The 22850-nt window shown below is 40.0% G+C and overlaps 1 protein-coding gene across 2 annotated transcripts in view; it reads right to left on the bottom strand.

The window, feature by feature from the left end:
* Positions 1-19788, bottom strand: part of C5H11orf65 (chromosome 5 C11orf65 homolog) — a 154748-nt gene extending 134960 nt beyond the window's left edge. Inside the window, exons 1-2 of one of the 2 annotated variants that reach the window (XM_072611189.1) lie at positions 18309-19788; positions 1597-1645 (exon numbers count right to left, since the gene is read on the bottom strand). The gene's annotated coding sequence lies outside the window, so the exon portion shown is untranslated. The remainder of the gene's footprint in view (positions 1-1596; positions 1646-18308) is intronic. The other variant, XM_072611190.1, reaches the window with a different exon arrangement.
* Between the last annotated feature and the right edge of the window lie 3062 nt (positions 19789-22850).

Genomic DNA, 22850 nt, shown 5'->3' with positions numbered 1-22850 from the left:
AGGGGTTGTTCATCAGCTGGGGTATGGTTGAACAAGTTGTGGTATATGAATGTAATGGAATGCTATTGTGCTATAAGAAATGATGAAGAGGAAGATTTCAGAGAGGCCTCAAGGACTTATATGAACTGTTGCTGAGTGAAAGGAGCAGAATCAGATCATTGTACACAGTAACAATTCCAGTATACAACGAATTTTTCTGGTAGACTAAGCCCTTCACAGCAATGCAAGGACCTAAATTATTCCCAAAGAATTCTTGAGGCAAAATGCCATTCATATCCAGAGAAAGAACTATGGAACTGGAAAGCAGAATAAAGCAGAATATTTTCTCTTGTGTTATGTTTTATTTTGTTTGGGTTTTTCTCACGATTTCTCCCATTCATTTTAATTCTTCCATGTAACATGACTAATGTGAAAATGTGTTTAATAAGAATGTATGTGTAGAACCCATATAAGATTGCACACTGTCTCGGGAAGGGGGAGAGGGAGGAGGGAGGGGGAGAAAATCTAAGACTTATGGAAGTGATTATACAAAACTGAGAACAAATTTAAAATAAATAGATAAATAAAAATAAAACAGACAAAATAAATCTATCCTGATTTCCTTCCCCATACACCCAATATATCTCTAATTGCTAATACCTTCCCTTAGAAATTACTTTCCACATATTTTACATTTAATTTCATTTGTGTGTATCATTTTCCCCCAACGGAATGTAAGCTTATTTAAGACATAGACTTTTTTGTCTGTCTTTGTATTTCTAGAGCCTAGAATGGTCTATAGTAGGCACCTGAACTGAGTTTGAGACCATGGTGTTACAAAGTCGTAAAAGGAAGCAGCGTAACATAATAGAAAGGATACTGAATAAATTGGCAGCCCCAGTTTTGAGTCTCTACTACACTACATACTGTATGACCTTTGGTTTTACTTCTCTGCGTCTCAGTTTCCTCAGCTGTAAAATAAGAAAGTTGGAGCTTATCCTGCAATAGCTGTTCCTGTGCCAACCATCTATGAATCCATTGGAGTAGGAGCCCCACTCTGCTCTGAGGTCAGAGAAAACATCTTCTGCTCATCTTTACTGATAATAACTATACGCATCCATGGCTTTGAATTTTAATAAAAATGATAATCAGTGGGGCAAAATACTCACATTGTGAATAGTGGGGTACATCTCAAGTAGCTGAAGACTTCTCCTTTCCCAGGAAGCCTTGTTGAGGTGCTAGGAACCAAAAACCTCAGATCTTTTGGAGATCCCCAGTAGTTAAAAAAAAATTCAAGTAGCCACAGGTGATAATTGACATAAACATGTTGGTTTAATTGCTGAGGCTGAGCTTTCTCCCTTTTACAATCTATGCATACTGTGCATTCATTATTATAGCTAAAAGAGAAACCTACCGCAACAGGGGATCTTAAGATTCATTAGGAAGAACTGTGCCTGGTAAAGTAAATGTTTTTAAGTTGAGCTGTGGGGATCCTGTTTGAATAAGTGTTGAACAGGAATAACATCAGTTCTGGATAGCATTATACCACAGTCCTGACAATAACCTTTACTTTCTGCATTTAAGACAGCTCAATATAAAAACCAGCCAACAACTCACCTCAGGGGTTCCCTTCACAGCAACAGATGTTCTGGGAAAGCCATCATATCTGTGGAAAGAATTTGAAATTGTTTTTTTATTGAATCTTGAATTCTATATTCTTGAATATTCTGTAATCTTGAATTCTACTGAAATTTAATCTAGGGAGGAGGTCAGTTATTAAAAGACAGGTCTCACAGATGCCAAAATATTTATAGAAGCACTTTTTGTGATAGCAAAGAACTAGAAACAAATTAGATATCTGTCCATTGGGAAACAGTTAAATAAATAGTGGTATATGAATATAAGTGAGTATCACTGTACTGTAAGAAATGATGACTGTGAAAAATGGAGAGGCATGGGAAGATGTATGAACTGATGCAAAGGGAAGTAAGTAGGTCTAGGAAAACAAGATACAAAATGACTACAGCATGTCAATGGGAAGAACCATAAAAACCTCATTGCCCCCAAAAGTGACTACTGTAGAATTATAAAGATCAAACTTGTCCTCAAAGAAGAGATAATGAAAATGCAGCTCCCTTCTTTCTCTGCAGAAATAAGGGACTTTGCATAGGATGTTGGACTTGTTTGTTAATTTTGCTCTCTCTTTTTAAAAAAAGTGCTTTTCTTTTTCTTTTGAAACTATTTCACCCAGGCTGACAGTACAACAGTCATTCAGGGGCCAGCCCCACTGCTAATTGACATGGAAACTTTGAACTGTTCTCTTTCCAGATTGGGTTGGTCTGCCTCTTCTTAGACAGCCAGGTGGCCTCAACCTCCCAAGGGCTCACCTGACTTAGTACAGGCACCCAATCAGCTTTAGTCCTCCTGCAGCTCAGAACTCCTAGACTCAAACAATCCACTCGCTTCAGTCAGGAATGGGGAACCTGCAGCTTCAAGGTCACATGTGGCCTTCTAGGTCCTTGGGTGCGACCTTTTGACTGAGTCTAAGTTTTACAGAACAGATCCTTTTGTTAAGGGGATTTGTTCTATGAAGTTTGGATTCAGTCAAAGGGCCCCACTTGAGGACCTAGAGGGCCACATGTTGCCTTGAGACCCCCAGGTTCCCCACCCCTGAGGACTCCATGCGGGTAAGCCACACTCAGATTTTTTATTCTTTGTTACAAGGGAAGACTCTCTGGTAGAGGGAGAGAAGAGGGTTATATTGAATAACCAAGGTAATGTAAAAATGAAAGATACCAATTAAAATTTAATTCAAAGGAATAACAAGAAGCAAAATAGCATTTCAACTGCCTTCATAGATAGAAAAAATATTTTCCTAGAAGTTGTTTTCTAGGAAGATATTACACAATTTAGTACATTACAATATTAATAATGATACTGATAATAATGGGCATTTATATAGCATCTACTACGTGCCAGGCACTGTGCTAAGAATTTGTGGACGTTAGTTAAAATAATTTATAAATATTATCTCATTTGATCCTCACAACCCCTTTGGGAGGTAGGTATTTTATTGTCCCTATCTGCAGTTGAGAAAGCTGGAGCAAACAGGTTAAATGACTTGCCCAGGGTCACACAACTAGTAAGTATCTGAAATTGGTTTTGAAATCAGTCTTCCTGAATTCAGGCTCAGCATTCTACCTGCCTAGTACATGGTTTGAAAAAAACACACACAACAAAATTAAAACATTTTGGACAGTTTCCTTATAGTTACTTAGAATGGATAAGATGGATGGTTATCAAGTATGTAGTAAAGAATGGGTGCATCAAAAAAAACTGGTATGACTCTATCAAGAAAAGGCCAAGAAGAATCCTTCTTTGACTGGGTTACTATACTGGCAGATAAGGGGAAATGGTGTAGATAAAATTTACCTATATTTGAGTGAAGCATTTGACAAAGTTTCTCATGATATTCTTTTGGACAAGATGGAGAGATGTGATCTAGATGACAGAACAAATTTGTCCTCTGGGGACCACAGATAATGAGGATTCAAAACTTCTCGAATGACTCATTTCAAAGGCTAAACATCAAAGGTAGGAAGGAGGTTTCCAGTAGAGTTTCTCAGGGATCTGTGCTTAGAGCTGTGCTGTGTAACATTTTCATCAGTGATGTGAATAAAGGCACAGAAGGTACGCTTGCTTATTAGATTTTTCAGATGACAAAAAGCTGGAAAAGACAGCTAACATTAGTTGAGAGAATTCCAAAAGATCTTGACAGGCCCAAATCTAACAAGAAATTTAACAAGGATAAATGTAAAGTTCTGCACTTGAGTTAGTCAATTTCACAAGTACAAGATGGCCAGATAGTATTTTGAAAAAGATGTTTGGGTGTTAGTGGTGGCAAACTCAATATGAGTCAATAGTGGGGTTGTTTTGTTGTGAACTAGATCCGTGATTTCATTGGTATGGGGAACTCCTGACAAGCAAACCTGTCTACCAGGGCGGATTGGCACCTGCTCTGCCACTTGTAGTCTTAGATGGTTGCCTGGGGCACTGAAAGTTTAGATGACATGTCCAATGGGGATATAAGACAGCATGGCTTATTGGGTGGACTGATAGACTTTGTGTCAGGAAGACATGATCTAAAATACAGTCTCAGACACTTAAAAGCCGTGTGGCTCCGAGTAATAACCTCTCTAGGTCTCAGTTTCCTCATATATAAAAATGAGGGGGTTGGAGTAGATGACCTACAAGGTCAATTCTTTTAGCTCCAAGTCTATGACCCTATGATGGTTGTCCTCTAGTAATTTGTGGCTTCCATGAGGAAGAGTGATTAGATTTATTTTGGCGGTCAGGAGGACAAAACTAGGAGCAAAGAGGGGAAGTTACAAATAAGCAAATTAAGGTTGGATGTAATTTCTTAAAAATTAAAGTTATTCAAAAGTGGAGTGGGCTTCCTTGGAGGATAGAGGACTCCCCATCATTGGAGGTCTTCAAGCAAATAAAGATTTGCTTCTTGTGAGAAGGAATTTTTCATTCTTTGTATTTGTGTCTCCAGCACTTACCATATAGCCTGACAACAGACAATTAATAAACTCTTATCGATTGATTAATTGATAACCATTTTAAAGTATGTGTAGAGAGTTTCCTTTTCTGGTATGGAGCTGGATTAGATGGGTTTAGTGGTCTCTTTCACCTCCTAGAGTCTGGGATTCTGAATGACAAGTGTCAGAACCACATCACCAGCTACTTAGCAATTTCAGTTACACCAAACCACGAGCATTGACTGAGTCTATGACCTGAGGTTTTTAATTTTAAAACTCCTGTTATTTTTTATGTAACAGAGCTAGAGCAGTCACTGTTTAACTTAATTTTATAGAGTTCAAATTCAAAAGCATAAGTAGAATGAATACTGTGGTTTCTTACTGTTACTCTCTTTGAAATTCTAGTGATGTTAACTCTACCTAGAATTTCTATGCTGCCTTTATGCTCATTAATTTATGCACTCATTCAACAGTCATAAGACCTTGAGTCAGAATGCTGGAGTCCAGTCTTGGCTTTGCTCTTTACTAGCTAGGTGACCTTGGGGAGGTTACTTCACCTCTCTTAACCTCTAGTTTCCTAATCTATAAAATAAGGGTTTTGGAGCTGATGATCTCTAGGGTTCCTTTCATTCCTAAATCTCTGATTGTATCTACTGAGTACTTACTGTATATGAGACACTACATGCTAGGTATTGTGAGGAGTTAAAAAACGAAATGAAACCTGGTCCCTTTCTAAAGAGAATTGCAATCTAATAGGAGAGATAAGATGGACATAGAGATAATTACAATCTAAAGTAGAATCAGTGATATAGACAATGTATTATAGGATTTTAGGGAAGAAAGAGGTCACTTCTAACTGAAAGTAACAAGTAAAGGAACAGAGGAAGCAGCATTAGGACAGAATATTGAAAAACTCCACAATCAATCAGTAAACATTTGTTTTATTGGTTGGTGATATCCAATTCTTTATGACCCCATTGGGGTTTTCTTGGCAAAGATATTGGAGCAGTTTGCCATTTCCTTCTCCAGCTCATTTTGCAGATGAGAAACCTGAGGCAAACAGGCTTTAATGACTTACCCAGGGTCATACAGCTAGTAAGTGTCTGAGGTCAGATTTGAACTTGGGTATTCCTGACTCCAGGCAAACCATTCTATTCACTGTGCCACCTAGCTGCCCCAAACACGTATTAAGCAAGTGCTAAAGATACAAATAAGAAAAAGGAATAGCAATTGTCCCCCTCCCCCAAGGAGTTTACAATCTAATGCCAAAGATAAAGGAAACTGAGAAGGGGACAAGTGTAGTGGGTAGTGGTAGAAGGGACTAAAACAGGAGAAGAATAAAGGGGATGAAGAATTGTAGGGGGCTATCAAGGTCACTAATGAAACAGAAAATAATCCTTTAAATACTTTAGCCCACCCTTTGCTCAGGAGCTGTTATTACCATCTGGATCCCCCAGTGTTTGAGGATCCAAAAGTAGAGAAGTCAGGCCATTGACAACAGACCCAGTGGCTCTGGTGAGGGCCTTGACTTGTCTTGGGCAATGTGAGCTCCTTCCTGCTATTAGTCCAGGACTTGACTGGAATGAGCATGCTCCAGTGCAGTTACAGGAAGGCCTCCATGAACCCTTTGCTCACTCAGGCACAAATGGCTGTGACCTTGTCCTGAAGTATCAAAGTTCAGGCACCATAGTGCTGGGATATACAAGCCTACAGTGAAGGCGCTGGGATAGGCTGTGATGTTAATGCCATCCACTTAGGTGATTTGGAGTGTGAAGTGGAAGAGAATGCTGGGAATAAGCTTCAGGGAATTGTTATTTTTATGTTGTTATATTAGATCACACAATAGTGTCAGCAGTGGGTCATGTGAAGATCATTCTGGAACCTGAATATTCCAGAATGTAGATGGTGAGAGAAATGAGTATTTTTCTCTTACATTAACAGCTGATTATTAGTTAAGGTTTTCCCTTTCTATTTCCTTATTCAGAAACCATCCCACTTAGGTTAGTTAGCCAGTCTGAAGGACCTTGATAATAGATTGCCCAAATCCTCAGGGTACATGCTTTTCCATCTTGTCAAGTAGGTGAACAACTAGAAGGCCTTACAAACAGAATCCCATCTAGGCAAGATATTGCCCTTAGGAAACAAACCCCTGTTCTTGGGACCTTCCATTAGAATTTAGAGCAACCCATTTTATGAAGGGGAAAACTAGCTAGAGTAGTCCGAATGGAGATGGATTTTTTTGTCCAGACTGCTGGAAGCAGCTAAGTCTCATGATTGGGTCAAGTTCTCAGTAGAAGGAGCTGAAGACAGTTTACCTACGTCTTCATTAATATGTTCACCCTCTCATTGATTGTTAACCAATCAGAGTTGATTTCCATCCTCAAGTACACCTCCTTTTCCAAAGGCTTTTTAATGTTCTCCAGGCATATTTGGTTTATGAGACAAAGACCATCATTTTATTAAATATTTGTTAGCTATAATGAATAAATTGATCTTAATTATCCAGAAATTATGTCTCAGACTTTTCCTTTGTGGAAAATTATTAAATTAAATGTGGAAAAAAATGGAATAAAAATGAACCCTCCTTCTGTGAGGAGGTTGAGACAGTTTCCTTCAGCTCTGCCATGATGAATGGAAGAAAAAAACAGCTATGGAATATTTTTCAGCTTCATAGCATTCAAGTTTCTCTGCTGCCCTGGAAGTACCCAGCCCTCGTGGGCAGCATGCAATACCACCCAGTGTCTGTTTTAACCTGATCATGGGCTTCCACACATGCGGAGAATGAATAGAAGCAGCTGAAACCAGTTAAGGAGGTTAGGTGAAGAGAGCTCTAGCCTCTGTCAAAGCTAAGTTAGCTAGAGCTTAAAAACAAACAAATGTCCCCAAGTGCAATAAACTGTGATAGTCCTTTTGTGCTACAGAGAGCCTCCTTCGAGGTTTGATTACATAGATCTCTTTTGATTGATCTAGTTTCCAGTTTTACTTAATTATCAACCAGTCACTTACTTACTTAGCCTTTAGCCCTGTCTGCCTTCAGATCCCCTTGTTGCCCCATTGCTTCACTCTGATATGAGGATGTCCCCTTTGCCTCGGGCTCTTTCAGACTGTTTTGACTGACCTGTTGCCAACCTCTTCACTTTGGGAGAGAATTGGCTCCCGCCCTTCCCCTACTTAACAAGAGTTCCTCATGCAAAGTACCACACCCCTGAGGAGTGTTAGATGCCCAATACTGCATGCTCTGCCTCACCCCACCCTTTGCTATATTCTTGAACTGGGTCAGGCTAGGCAGAACTATAAATGTAAAGAGCACCACCAGCACAGGCCTGCCTGAGACAACATGAATAACAAAACTTATTGGTCCACCAAAGCTGGGACCTCAATACATCCTCATCACCACCCTGACCCTTCCATAATGCTTATGACCAAATTGCAGTGTTCTGAGGGGCTCCTTTATTTTTCTTTGTTAGAACCAAAGATAAGGGCACTCCTGGGGTTCACGGAAACCAACCCCAGCAAGAATTCAACTGCCACTTACATTTCCCCCTGGACTTCTTAGGACAGAGAACTATAACGATATACCAGATAGAAGGAGGCAGTGTGATAGCGTAGCTACCGAGCTAGCCTCAGAGTAAAGAAAATCTAGGTGGCAGGTAGGAGGTAGCTAGGAGGTAGCTAGGTGGTGAAGTGAATGGAGTCCAGGCCCTGGGGTCAGGAGGGTCTGAGTTCAAATCCAGTCTCAGATACTTAACCCTTACTGGCTTGTGTGACCCTTCAGGAAGGTACTTAACCTCTATTGCCATGAATAAACAAACAAAAAAAGAAAATCTAGACTCAAGGCCCACTTTTAACCCATTCTAAATATGTCACCCTGGATAATTCATTTATCCTCTTACGGTCTCAAGCTGTTCTACAATATTGTATGTTCTAGAGTAAGTTCCACTTTCATTTGGCACAGGGAATTTCCATAACCAATGAATTCACTGCTATAACCCCTCCACCCTTAATGATTATACTCCCCTTAGGATAATTATCACCTATAACCTATTTTTGATTCATCAGCTAGACCAGTGATATCAAACTCAAATAGAAATGGGGGCCACTAAATAATAAATAAGCATCCCAGAAGGTTATGTATTGACTTAGAAAACTGCATATTAATATTGTGCATGGTTTTTTGGTTTTTGTTTATTTTACTAAATATTTCCCAATTATATTTAGTCTGGCTTAGGCTGGAATTGGGAATGCTGTGGGCTGCAACCTTGGTCACGTATTTGACACCTTTGAACTAGATCAGGGTGGGGAACCTAGGGCTACATCGCCCTCTAGCTCCTCAAGTGCAGCCATTTGACTGAATCCAAACTTCATAGAACTTGAACTCGGTCAACAGGTTGTACCCAAGGACCTAGAAGATGATCACAGGTTCCCCACCCCTGAATAGACCAGCTGTGGGGGAGAGAAAGGTGTGCTATGGTTTATACTAAGTTGGCCCCCCCAGGAGTATGCATCCTGGTTCATACGAGGAGGAAGGATGAACGGAAGGCCACATTTTGAACCAGGTATAGCCATTTTGAATGATTTTATCTAGGCCTTCTGATGTCCTCAATGCAGTATTACAATGATTTATGCATAGCATCATTGTCTACTTGATAATTTTTAAAAGAACTTTTGGACCAGACTTGCGATTTTACTAGTATGCAGAACTCTCAGTGAAAAAATTCCTGTTTCCAAAGTTGATCTGCACCTGCTCTGTGACTTATACTCTAGAGAGGTGTCTGGCTCAGAGGTGCCAAATACACAGCTGGCAGGCTTTATCCTGTGGGCCACATGCCAGAAGGCAGTCTAAAACAGGTAAAAATGTAATTGGGAAATATTTAACAAAATATATAAAAATGAAATAGAGCACAGATAATTTTAATATAGATATTTCTAAGATAGTATGTGATCACAGGGATCTTTATATATGGTTGAGTGACCCATTTCTGTTTAAGTTGGGCACCACTGGTCTGGTGCACTGAGAGGTTTAATGATTTATTTAGGGCCATACAACCAGTATGGGACTTGAATCCAGGTTATCTTGTTTCTGAGACTGGCGCTTTCTGCACTATACCATGCTATTACTTACTTAATGATATTCTCTGTATATTCTCAAGAACTGGCCCAACAGGCTAGGGTGGTAGTACATGCTTTTAATCCCTGCTACCAGGGAGACAGAGGCTGGTGGATTTCTTGAGCTTGGGAATTTCAAGCTGCAATATGTTATGTCAATTTGGTATCTCTACCAACTAAGTCCAACACCAATAAAAAGGGGGAAACTGGTCCAGGTTGGAAACTGAGTAGGTCAAAGTTCCCTTTCCAATAAACAATAGGGTCTGACCAATGAATCAGCCCCTGCAGTTTCAGCCTGGACAAGGTAGAAAAATCCAGTTTAAAAAAAATTGGCTCAAATACAATGTTAACCTCAGTTGGGGAGGCAGGACAGTTGAGTTAGAAGGCTAGTTGCTAATAACCCTAATGAGGGTATCAGTTTCTTTTACAAAGAGAGTGCCTGTAGGCAACACTTAAAAACTAGATAGAAGTCCAAGCCTCTGGGTTGGTATTCTGAACTAGCCTTTTAATTGTAACTGTACAGCTGACTGTACTGATAGGAATGACTGCAAGAGAGCTAGGCCAAACCTCTGTTTCTCCACTTGTTCCCTCTTAAGTTATATGTATCAGGGGGAAAGTCTTGTGCCTTAGCTAGTAGGCATACCACCTGAGGCTTAGGCATCAAGTGCCCTTAAGAGCTGGATCATGATAAATCTAGGGTCACAAGGTTAGTAAAAGCAGGGACCTTGACAACAGCTTGCTAGCCCTTCCCTAGTCACTCTAGCATGGCTTTGTCAGAAGTCAGAGGACACTGGTACTCAGTGATCTTGACTTCAAGGGATCTTGAAAATGGCACCAATCTAGACAATCCTAAAACTCAATCAGCAAGCACATGGCAGGCATCGTACCAAGTGTTTGGGGTACAAAGACAAAAGTACCTGCCCTAGCTTGGGAAGACAACATGTACACAGATAAGTACAAACACGATAGATTCATGATGATTTTGTAGAGAAAGCATTAGGAGCTGAGGGGATCAGGAAAGAGTTTGTGTAGAAGGCATCTAGGCTGAGCCTTGAAGGGAATCAGAAATGCAAGGGGCAGAGGCAGCGGAGTATAGTCTAGGCATGATGGGCACTCAATGCCAAGGCATAAGGAGGGAAACAGGGTGCCTATGTGAGGAATAGGAAGAAGGCCAGTTTGATTAGACCACAGTGTATATGAAGAGGAATAAAAATGTACAATTAGACTGGAAAGGTAGGATGGTAGTTAGGTTGGAAGGACTTTAAATGCCAAACAGAGGAATTTATATTTGATCCTGGATACATAGAAAGCCACTGGAGTTTACTGAGTGGCGTGGTCAGATATACAGTTTAGAAACATTACTTGGCAAGTTGTGTAGAGGATGGACTGGAGTTGGCATAGACTAGGCAAGAAAGCTAATTAGGAGACCATTTCAAGAGTTCATGTGAGAGTTGATGAGGCCTGATTTAGGCTAGTGGCCATGTGAGGGGAGAGACATAGGGATGATCAAATGCTATGATTATGGAAACAAAGAAGTGGCAACTGATTACATATGTGAAGTGAGTGAGAATGAGGAGTTGAGGATGACCCTGAAGTGGAAAATTCAGGTGACTAGAAGGAGGATGGCACACTCACGAGTAATGAGGAAATTTGGGTTTGGGGAGGGAAAGATAGTGTTCCATTTTGACTTAAGTTTGAGAATGATACGTGAAGAATAACTATAAATTTGATTGTGAGGAGGTTGAGTTTTGAGGTCATATACTCTTCCACCCCTGAAAAATTAACAGAGGTAGTATGGTACCACAGGAAAAGCCCTGGATATGGAGCCAGAGAACCTAGGTTCAAATCTCAGCCTTGTCACTTACTACTTATGTGACCTTGAGAAAGTAATTTCATCTTCTTGGGTCTCAGTTTCCTTACTTATAAAATGAAAGAGTCAAACTCAATGACTTTTAAGGTCTCTCCTAGCTCTAAATCTATGATCTGATTAATTCAGCAAGAAAAGTAGTTTTCATGCTAATTGTCCTTCACGGTATTGTCTCCAAGGGGCTCAGTACTAAGGCACCATTTGCACAGACCATGAAAATTTGGAACACCTCTATATAACCCACCACTCAATTGGTATCACATGTACTCACTACTCTTTTTTTTTCTTCTTTCAATATGAATATTGTGTATATTCTTAGGACACAGAACTAATGATCCTATAATATATAATGGGGTATAATTAAGTCAACAGACTCTGGAAGGCTGTACTTTCACCCAAACTTTTTCAACATATTCCTGGCCTCATAGAAACCACTAACCACACCCTAGAAGTGTTGCTGTGACTGTGTGCCAACTAGACTTCATGACTCTCATACCCAGACTCTAAAAGTTAATGTCATTCATAGCCTCTCTGAGGTTATAAGGTCCAATTCCTATCAAAAGCACAAATTCTTTCCATGACCTACCTAATAAATGTTCAACCAACATCTTCCTGAATACCCTAAGTGAGACAGAACTTGCTACTTCATGAGGCAGACCATTCCATTTTCGGCCAGCTCTAATTATTAGGAGCATTTTCATTATATGGAGACAACCTCTGCCTCCCTATCAAGGCAACTTACCCAGGTCATAAGGCTCATAAGCCCTGTAGCCAGTGATCTCAATAAATGCTAACACTGCCCAGGAATACACTATCAGAGTAAGCTGCTTGATTCACTAAGCCCTGACACCACTTCCAACTCCTACCACTTCCCAGATCTCTGACTTTTTAGCTTTGTACGTAGTTTTTGTTTTCTCCCTTGCAATTTATATATCACACCATAATTCTCTCTGCTTTCTGGCTCAGACTGACTTAGATAACACCCTTCAGTTCTTGACTGAATTGTGACTTTCTGCTTGCACTGGGCCTTGCTAGTCTGGACTGGAGAACTAGAAGGAATGACTGAGTCCTTAGAAGTCCTAAACTTACCTTGGTCAGCTTCTTTGAGCCATTAGCAAATCTAACACAGCTTAGCCAGCTGTAACCAAGGCAGAGAGACATCCTGAACTGTCCCGCCCATAAAGCTACTCCACCCGACCTGCTGCAGGCTCTGTCCCTGCAAAAGAAATCTGAGAACTGTACACAAAAAGCTCCAGAACAAAGCACTGTTCTTGTGATAAGTGACATGAAAAGAGTACCACCAAAACAGTCTAAGAGCTCAGAGGGAGAGACCATTTCTGCTCAGAGTATCGAAGAATGATTCTTGGAGGAGTTAACTGAACAGAACTAGGAAGAACAAATAGAATTTTCATGTTCAGAGACTGGAGTAGAGGGGTATTTCAGATAAGAAGGAAGGAAACAAAAAATTTGTTAAATGTGCTAAGGACCATGCTTTACAAATATTATCTCATGTGATCCTCAAAACAACCCTGAGAAGTAGGTACTATTATTAGTTTTACAGTTGAGGAAACCGAGGCAAACAGAGATTAAGTGATTTGCCCAAGGTCACAAAGCCAGTAAATGTCTAGAAAGGTTTTAAACTCAGGTCTTCTTGACTCTAGGCTCTATCCAGTGCACCACCTGGTTTCCTCCAGCTGGATAGCTGAGGAAAGGAGAGGGAATGGCAACTAGTCCACTTTGGTTAGGAGAATATCAGGAACTATGGATGAAAGGTAGACAGTGGAGCTGTGGTGGAGGAACAATGCCCTAGAAATGACAGTGGGGACCAAACAGATGGTAGGTTGCTTTCCTTCCATGAGCCTAGACAGTGGTAGGAGACATTCTATTTGACTTAACTGTACCTTGGAGCCTTTAAATTATGAATAAATGAATGAATAAAAAAGAATTTATTAAGCATTTAATATTAGGCAGGCACTGTGCTAAGTGCTGTGATATACCCTATAATAACAACTCACCTTTATACAGTCATTTAAAGTTTACTTTCCTCCTTGTGATTCAGTAGTCAGTCAAAAAGCATTTATTACTTACTATATGCCACGCATATAATGCTAAGTACTGGAGCTACAAAGAGAACACAGTCCTTGCTCTCAAGAAACTCATTCTAATGGTGGAGACAACATGAAAAAAAATTAGACAAATAAGATACATACAGGGTAAATGGAAAAAAATAGAACAGGGAAGGCAATGTGCGTGTGTGTGTGTGTGTGTGTGTGTGTGGGGGGGGGGGGGGTATGTGGCAGTAGGGAGAGGAGGAAAGATCTTCTGCAGAAGGCAGGATTCAAGCTGAGTTTTCAATAAAGCCTAGGAAGGTAGGAAGCAGAGGGAAGGAGGGAGAGCATTCTAGGCATAGGACTAGCCAGGGAAAAGCGTGGAGAAATATGTGTGAGGAGCAGTAACCCAGGAGAGCTGGATCACAGAGTACATGGTAGGGAGTAACATATCCAGAGACTAGAAAGGTAGGAAGGACCCAGGTTGTAAAAGGCTTTAAATATTTAAATATTTCATCCTGGAGGAAGTAGGGAACCATTAGAGTTTATGAATAGCAGGAGTGGGGGAGGAGGTGGAATGGGGTGGGAGGGTGACATGGTCAGACTTGATGTTTAGGGAGATCACTTTGGCAGCCTAGGAGAGGACAGTTTGGAGACAAGAGGGAGAGAGGGAGGTCAGCTGTAAAACTATTGCAATGGCTATGGCTGAAATGATGAGGGTCTATACCAGGACAGCAGCTGTGTGAGTGGATAGTAGAGGTTCTATATGGGAGATACTGTGAAGGTGAAAATGACAAAACTTGACAACAGATTAGACATGTGGGGTGAGTGAGAGGAGGGAATATTTAGATCTGGGAATCACCTGTGTAGAGATGATCATTAAACTCCGGAGAGCTGATAAGATCATCAATCAAGAAATTACAGAGGGAGAAGAGCATAGGTAGGGTCTAAAAGAAAGCCTTGGAATATCCACCATTAGTGGGGTTATGTGGATGAAGATCCAGCAAGGGAGGCTGAGTCAGAAGGAGTCAGGGAGAAGAGCCAGGAGAAAGCAATGTCATGAAAACCTACAGAGGAGAGAATATGGAGAAGAGGACACTCTACAGAGCCAAGAGAGGTCAAGAAGGATGAGGATTGAGAGGAGGACATGAGATTAAGAGGTCATTACTAACTCTGGAGAAAGGAGTTTCAGTTGAAGGAATGAGATCAAAAGCCAGACTGAAGTAGTTTTAGAAGTGAATGAGAAGAAATGGAGGCACTAAGTGTAGATGGCTTTCTCAAGGATTTTAGCTGAGAAAGAAGGAGAGTTATGTCAGATCAAGTAAGAGTTTTTTAAGAATGGGGTGAGGGGAGACATGGGTATGTTTGTAGGCAGCAGAGAAGGAGCCAGTCCATTGGGAGAGATTAAAGATGAATGAGAATGAGGATGATAGAAGGGGCAATCTGCTTGAGAAGATGGGAAGGTATTGGATCAAGGGTGTAAAGAGCCCTTTTAAATGTGAGATGGGGTGAAAGCGTATTGGGGCATAGTGGGGGAAGACATCTGAGTGATATGAGGAGGAGGAGGGAAGACGAAGGAGTTTTTGCTAAATAGCCTCATTCTTTTTTCAGTGAAGTATGAGGGGAGGTCTTCTCCTGAGGGAGTTGGATGAGAGAGCATTATGGGGTGGGAGATTGAGGAAGGATGAAAAAGTTTTGTTTAACCTCTGTTGTGAGTGAGAATCAGTTAGGGAGGTGTAAAAGGTTTGCCTTGCTGTGATGAGCACCCAGTTGAGATTATTTAGCATACATTCACAGGCAAGTAGTGAAAATATAATTATTATCCCTATTTTACAGATAAAAAAACTGGGAATCAGAGAGTTTAAGTGACTTGTCCTTGTGATCACTATGATGATAGCAGGGATCCAAATTCAAATATCTGGACTCCAGGTCCAACACTTTCATTATGCCATGTTCCTTATATCTCTTCCTTCCCAAACTGCATATGTTAGTGGACATCAGAACTGGGACAAAGATCAGCTCCAAGGAAAAATCTGCTTCTTTCTCAGTGTGTCTGATTCTTTTTATTGCCTGTGCATAGGGGCTTCCAGTACGTTCCAAGGAGAGAAGTAGAGAATAGGGAGGGGAGTCAGGGCACTGGGAGAGAAGCAAAAAGAGATTTCAAGATCTTTTCTCTTCCCAGATAAAGAATGGAGGTGTGAATGGCTTCTAGCCTTTTCCTCTTCTTTTTAAATGATGTAACTATGGCTTTATAACCATAGTTTATTTTCCCCTTAATCTAAGAAGATTAGCATAAAAAAGGCTAAGGAAGCCATACAGCCCTGCTGGAACATCAGTCTCCTCCCCGTCAAATAGGGTTGTTGTGAAGTTCAAAGGTATATAAAGCACTTTTCAAACCCTAAAACCATATCACCATCATAACCATCATCCTCATCATCCTCACTGTCAATGTCAAACAGAGAGTAAGGCAGCACAATGCAATAAACCAAGCACAGAGGCCCTTGGTTCAGATCCTTCCTCGGTATTCCACTATGTGGATGACCATACACAAGTCCTTAACTTGTGATGTGCAGAAAGAGTTCCAGATTTAGAGTAAGAGGCCTTGAGTATGAATGCCAGTTCTATGACTTACCCTGTTTACGACCTTGGGCAAAGTCCCTTCTTTTTGGGCCTGAATTTTCCTCATTTATAAAATGACAGGTTAAATGGCCTCTAAATTCTTCCCAGCTCTAAATCTATGATTTTGCAATCCCTGGGCTTTGCCTTCTTCAGCGGTAAAATGAAGGGATGGGGAATCTGCAGCTTTGCGGCCTTCTAAACCCTTAAGTGCAGCCTTTTGACTGAATCCAAATTTTACAGTTCTGTAAGCTGTACAAAAGGCTGCACTTAAGGATTTAGAAGGGCACAGGTTCCCCACGCCTGGGTTGGACTATATAACCTCTGATTTCCCTTCCCGTTCTAAACCAATGATCCTATTAAATGGCTTTGCGTAGGCTGCACTAAATTCAACATTCATCTAATTTACTTGGGCTGAGAAAACTTGGTGAGAACAAGCTAAGTGAAATGTAAACAGAATGTATTTTCTTTTTTCTAGAATCAAGAACTAATAATATATGGGTAAAGTTTAGTGGATTAAGTATAGGATTAAAAATAACAATGAGATAATTTCAGGGGAAGCACATGAAACAAAGAAGAGAAGTTTTGACCCTTGTGCAAACAGGCATATTCCCTAACCACTCTCTGTGTTGACCTGCAAATACTGGGACATCAAAGTCATCGCCAACCATGCTGGAGATGATTTCTGTAACCCTGGAAGGGTAATAAGAGCTCATGGATGTTAATGCGTCAGCAGTCTCTGGAAAAGGGATACTTTTAACCAGCTCTTTGAATTAACAAACATTTGGAGGAAGGAAGGAAGGAATAAAAGACATTTTTCTGCTAGTCTAGTTCAGGGCGGGCAGAATGGTCTCTTTGGTTTGGGGGACTTTGTGCTTTTATTCTCGCAAGGTAATTTTACAAAAAAGCCTCTGCTGTACTTTGTTCATTTATTTCTCAGGAGCCTGGCAAGTAATAATGTGGCATATTTTCCTCTGCTTCAGCAAGTATAAACCTGACTGTTGCCTTGTTCAGGGTGACTGTTTTCCTGAGTGCTTTGTTAATTCTTCCCAATGCGCTGCGAGGCAGGGAAGACCTCCTCTGCTGGATTTTACAGTTTGTAGGTTGAGATTAATGAACAGAATGACTAATAAAAGGCAGGTTTAGTTCAAGTTTTGAATGATCCACAGGGCTGGTGATGCACGGTTCACATTATCCAATATGGTATAAAAGAACTGGAGAGAGGGAGCTCTTTCCAGATTTATATCCATTTAAGCCACATTCATATATTTAAAAAACATAAGGTGAGTATGCGGGAGTGCTCATGGATTGCTCATCTATATCTTAGCACGTGAGTTATAAGGGGCTAGAAGCATGGCTTCTTTAAAGGTGTGTCCAGTGCATTATTAAAATCAACAAATACCTATTAATGATGAGTCAGTTCGACAAGCATTCATCAAGTACCTACTGTGTGCAAACTACTGGGCTGAGATAAATGAAGCAAACATTCCTATTCATCTTTTGAAAATGACACGCATTTAAAAGAAGACGTTCTTAATGATTAAAATTTAAAGTTTAAAAAATATGTCCTTAAATGACTCCATTTGACCAGGTTTTCTCTAGCTAACAATTAATGATATTTCTTTTTCTTTTCATGCATGAATAGCTACCTACACTGATGCAATAATCACAACTCTGATTGAAAAATGCAAACTGTTTTTCATTGATTGAAGTTACACAGAGCTAAAATCCATACAGCTTATACGAAAGGTGGCTGCCAGACTAGAAAGTTACAAGTCTTTTGTACACCCCATGCATATTACATGGATTGCAGATGATAAGAGATAAGCAAAACGATTTTTAAACTTTTCAGGTTCACATTTGCTGAAACAACCTGAAAACACTTCTACAAATCAATGTGATGAGCTACAGGTTTTCCTAAAACTTGACCCCAGTTTTCCTCATCTTGGATTATTCTATTTTCTATAAAAGTAACTAATAAAAATCATCTAAAATCCAGTCACATGCAAAAAACTTGCCCTGTATCACATATAAAAACTACTTTTTTCTCTCTAAAAGAAACATTTCTTTCAAGCCAGTCTCAAGGGTCCGAATATGAAAATAATTACAAATCATTCCAACATTTTTGTTCGAAAAAATTACTCTTACCTGCCAAAACAGATTCCAGCACAGCTTGTCAATCAGTAAGCTTGGGGAGGATATTCCCGAACGAAAACAGAACAAAGCAAAAAACACCTTCCTTTATTTTTTCCTCCCAAATTTGAAAAATCTCTTCAGACAACAAAATAGCCCTCAGGTGGCAGCTGGGAGCTGCAAGGCTTCCAGCCCCAGAAGTCAGGGAAAAGAAAGTTTTGCCATCAATGCTGGGGAGTCTCATTACCTGACTTGGGCAGTGAGTGGCTGACGCTTCCTCTTGCCTCCCTAGGCAGCTAGTACTCCGTCTCCAACACCTTTATTGACTGCTGGCAGAGCTTGTTTCTAATGGTTTGCCTTCATACGGAACAAAATCACACGCCAAGACAACACCTTAAAAGGGTGGGAAGCTTTTTTTTTTAAACCAGGAAGAGACGTGACTAAAATATTTAGCAGTCAGCTCAATTGAAAGTAACCACAGGCTTGCTTCTTGTTTAAAAAAAAAAAACAACCCAATTTGACAGCACAGTGAGTAATGGTGGACTGATTTATGTATATATCTAGTCTAGCAGGGCCTTGCTGCTCCTACCACTGGCTCTGCATCCTCCCAACCTTTGAACTCTGTTCTGGGGAAGTTTTAGGATGGGGCCTCTCACTATTTCTGCCCAGACTTAGCAAACCACTCGACAACCCTAAAAGAGCCTAGCAATGACGAATCCCATAACTGAGCCAAGCTGTGGGATTCAACCTTGCTCTCCAGGGTCCATCTCACATTTCTTATTTACTTCCATTCAGTCTTTCAAAGACTTCACCTCTTCAACCCCCAAGTACTTCCTCATTCCATACTAAGAATACCAAGTAGCTCTTTAATTTAATTCTTGGAAATGAATGGAGACTATGCAATAAAGTTTTTCCCTTGGTTAGTCCCAAGAGCTAATATCCAAACCACCAAGGTGGGAACTTTTCAGATAAGCCATGCTTCACAGAGCTTCATTTGGGCACAAGACCAGGTCAGGTGACTCTAATGCCCCAAGTACGGGTCTGGAACATAAGCCATCTTCACCTGTTAGCTTCCTATAATGAATCAATCAATAAGTCACTTAAAAGAATGAAGTGTCTCTATGTAAGGCTCAAATCCGGCACCACCTGACCTTTCCTGAAAGCATTTTTCAGAAGCTTTTTCTGATACCCTCCACGTTAGTGTTTCTTCTTTTCAAATTCTCTTGAAATTATTTATCTCTGCATATGTTGTATCTACTCCATCCCCATCCTTCTATGCAATGTAAGGGTAGGGCAGGGAATATTTAATTTTTTGGTCTTTGAATCCTCAGTGCCTAGCACAGTACATTGCTTGTAGTAGGCTCTTAACAAATTTTTCTTGGGTTATAGTATTACCTACTTCTAATCTTATTATTGCTAAAATATTGAATGAGAAATATTATACCTGCTTCTTAGATAGTATGCTGGCTAATGGAATGTATATATGATCTGTGGTTACCTTACCCTTGTTGTGATGGTGGCTGAGGTTTTATAATCTCCCTTCCTGCTTTTCCAAAAGAGAACAATGAAGCTAGAGATGATCGGAAGCCCAGGCAGCGAGAAGTAGATGAGGGTTTATTTCGATTTGGAAGATCTGGGGATCTTGACATGGGTAAATGCATAGAATCTAGAAGCAAACATTAACAACATTGCAAGCGGTCAATGATTCTTTAAAATATGTTCATGTATATATGCTGTGAACTTCAATGGTCCATAGTTTTATAGGTATGGGTGTTCACCCTCCACCAAAGCAGATTGCAACCCCTCAAGACTTTAATCAATCCATTAACAATTATTAACCATTTACTATGTGCCAGGCACTGTGTAAAGGGAAAGGGATATAAAGAAATGCAAAACATAGTCCCTGACCTCATAGTCCCCAGTCTAATGGGGAAGATCCCATGTAAATGAATAGGTTACATACAAGATACAGAGTACATGAAATATAACCTTAGAAGGGAAGGCTTTAGCAGCTGGGGAACCAGCAAGTCCTCCCGCAGAAGGTAATATTTGAACTGGGTCTTGTAGGAAATGAGGGAAACTAAGAAGTGGACAGAAGCTGATGTGGCCACAAAATTCATTATCCTGAGGACATCCTAGTGCTAAACTTCTATGAATTTAACTAGACTGGTCATATGTGGATAGATGTAGAATCCTTTGCAGGTCCTATACTCTAGGCTTTTCTAGTTTGGTCAGACTTGCCAGAACTTACGCTCCATTAATATAACCACTGAGTGCTCAGTGCTGTCTATCCCTTATGGCCTTTGAATAGAACTTTACTGTGGATAAATGCTAAACCTTCAAAGAAAAGAAACTCCTTCCCCCATTTTCTTTCTCATCCTTTCTCTTGTCTTAGCCTCACAGAGTCTAGTAATTGACATGGAGCATATACTCAAGTAGAGGCCACAGGAACTGGAAGGCAACCAGACACTGACCTTTATAGAATTGGGTAGCCAATGGTTCTGTAAGGAGGGAAGATCATGGCAAAACATGATGAGCCTCTCAAGACACCCCTATTTATTCATGGTTTGGATGGATGGAAACATTATACAAAAAGAACCACAGAATCATAGGCCACATGATTGCCTACTGGAAATGTTGGAGAGAGGACTTGTGGTTAAGGGATGGGTAGGCCTAGATCACCTCAGTGGTCACTTCCAAATACAAAATTCTATAAATTTCACTCTCTTTGTAACAGGCAAGGGTCATTTCTCAATCTTGTCCATCCCCATACAACAAAAAAAAGTCAGGTAGAGGGTAAAACCCATCCATTTCTCATGTGGCTAATTTGCTAAGTTGCCTTTAGAAAATTTTACTTTAGTGGTTCCGTAGAATAGTAATAGGTAGTATACAAAATACAGATTTTTAAAAACATGATTTAAAACAATCAACTTTTCATATAAAAAAAGAAATACAAATAGCCTCTAAATTATCTGCTTTATTCCATATTCCATTTTCTCTCCTCTTCTCAACTCTTAGCACTGTGGCTTCTGACCTTACCACTGAAGGGAAACTGTTTTCTCCAAAGCTGTCCACAATATCTTAACTTTCAGACTGATTCATCTCTCCACATCCCTCATCTTTGTTAACCTCTCTTCTGCAATTGACACCATTGGTCACTTTCTCTTAGATATTCTCATTTCTCTGGGTTTTCATGACTCTACTATCTCCTAATTCTCCTTCTAGTGGTCTAACTAGCTCATGCCTTTTAACTGCAGGTATACCCCTGGGCTCTGTCTTGGGCCCTGTCTCTTTTCTCCTTATCTAATTTCTTTTGGTGATCTCATCATTTCTCATAGAGGCAGCTAGGTAATGAAGTGGATAGAGTGTTGGGCCTAGAGTCAGGAAGACCTGATTTTAAATCCCAGGTCAGATGCTTGCTGCTTTGCAACTCTGAGCAAGTCACTTAACCCTGGTTTCCTCAGTTTCCTTAACTGTAAATCGAGATAATAATAGTACCTACCTCCTGAGGTTATTATGAGGATCAAATGCAATAGTAAACCTTTTAGAAATTCTTTTGTATTTTATTTTTTCCCAATTACATGTAAAAACAATTTTTAACCTTCATTTTTTATGATTTTGAGTTCCAAATTCTCTCTTACACTTTCTTTTCTCCCCCCTCATTGGGAAGGCAAGTAATTTGATAAAGGTTGTACACGTGCAATCATGCAAAACATATGAAATAGTATTTGTAAAGCACTTAGCATAGTACCTAGCATGCAGTAGGTGCTTAATAGATGCTTCCTTCCTTCCTTCATGGGTTTAATGTTCATTTCCATGAAGATGATGCTTGGATCTATATACTCAATTCTAGTTTATTTGCTGAGCTTCAGTCATGTATCATTGAACAATAAAAACTAGATATTTTATGAAAATCTCTCAACACGTCCAAAATAGAAGTAAAAGACATCTGTGGAGTATGTTGATATATGGAAATATTTATATGAAATCACTTAACTGGAAACAGATCACTATGGTATGTGTTTAATCTTAAAACAACAGTATATATACTATACACTTTGAGACATTCACATATATAAGAACTGCAAATGTTGCAAAAATGAAGAATAATGAATGTTTACAATAAATTCTTCCTAAGAAATTGGTATTAATAATTGATTGAAATGTGAAACCAATACTGGACCCCAATCAAGAGTACAAGGTTATTGATGTACCATAAAGACTTGGTGGTTCAGGTGGAACAGGGTTCACCTGAAGGTGGTGGATTCCAATGCCACTGAGAGCCTCCAGCAAACCTGACTTCAAATTTACTAATCCCTTTTTAAAATGTGTGATTCCATAAAGCTTTTGTAAAAAAGGAACTGAAACTTTTTTTATCTTCTGGCAAAACTGGAGGTATATAGAGGCATTATTAACAGTGTTAAAGCAGCATGAAATACTACTTAGAGGTTCAGCTTTGTAGTTAGGATGATCTAGGTTTAAGTCCTGTCCATTACACGTTAGCTATATGATCACGGGCAAATTACTTACCCTCTCTGAAGCTCAATTTCTTCATGT

This window comes from Notamacropus eugenii, chromosome 5, assembly GCF_028372415.1.
Source record: "Notamacropus eugenii isolate mMacEug1 chromosome 5, mMacEug1.pri_v2, whole genome shotgun sequence".
NCBI classification, from domain to species: Eukaryota; Metazoa; Chordata; class Mammalia; order Diprotodontia; family Macropodidae; genus Notamacropus; species Notamacropus eugenii.
Note: the sequence above shows the minus strand (reverse complement) of the source record. Positions and strands in the feature narration are given on the sequence as shown.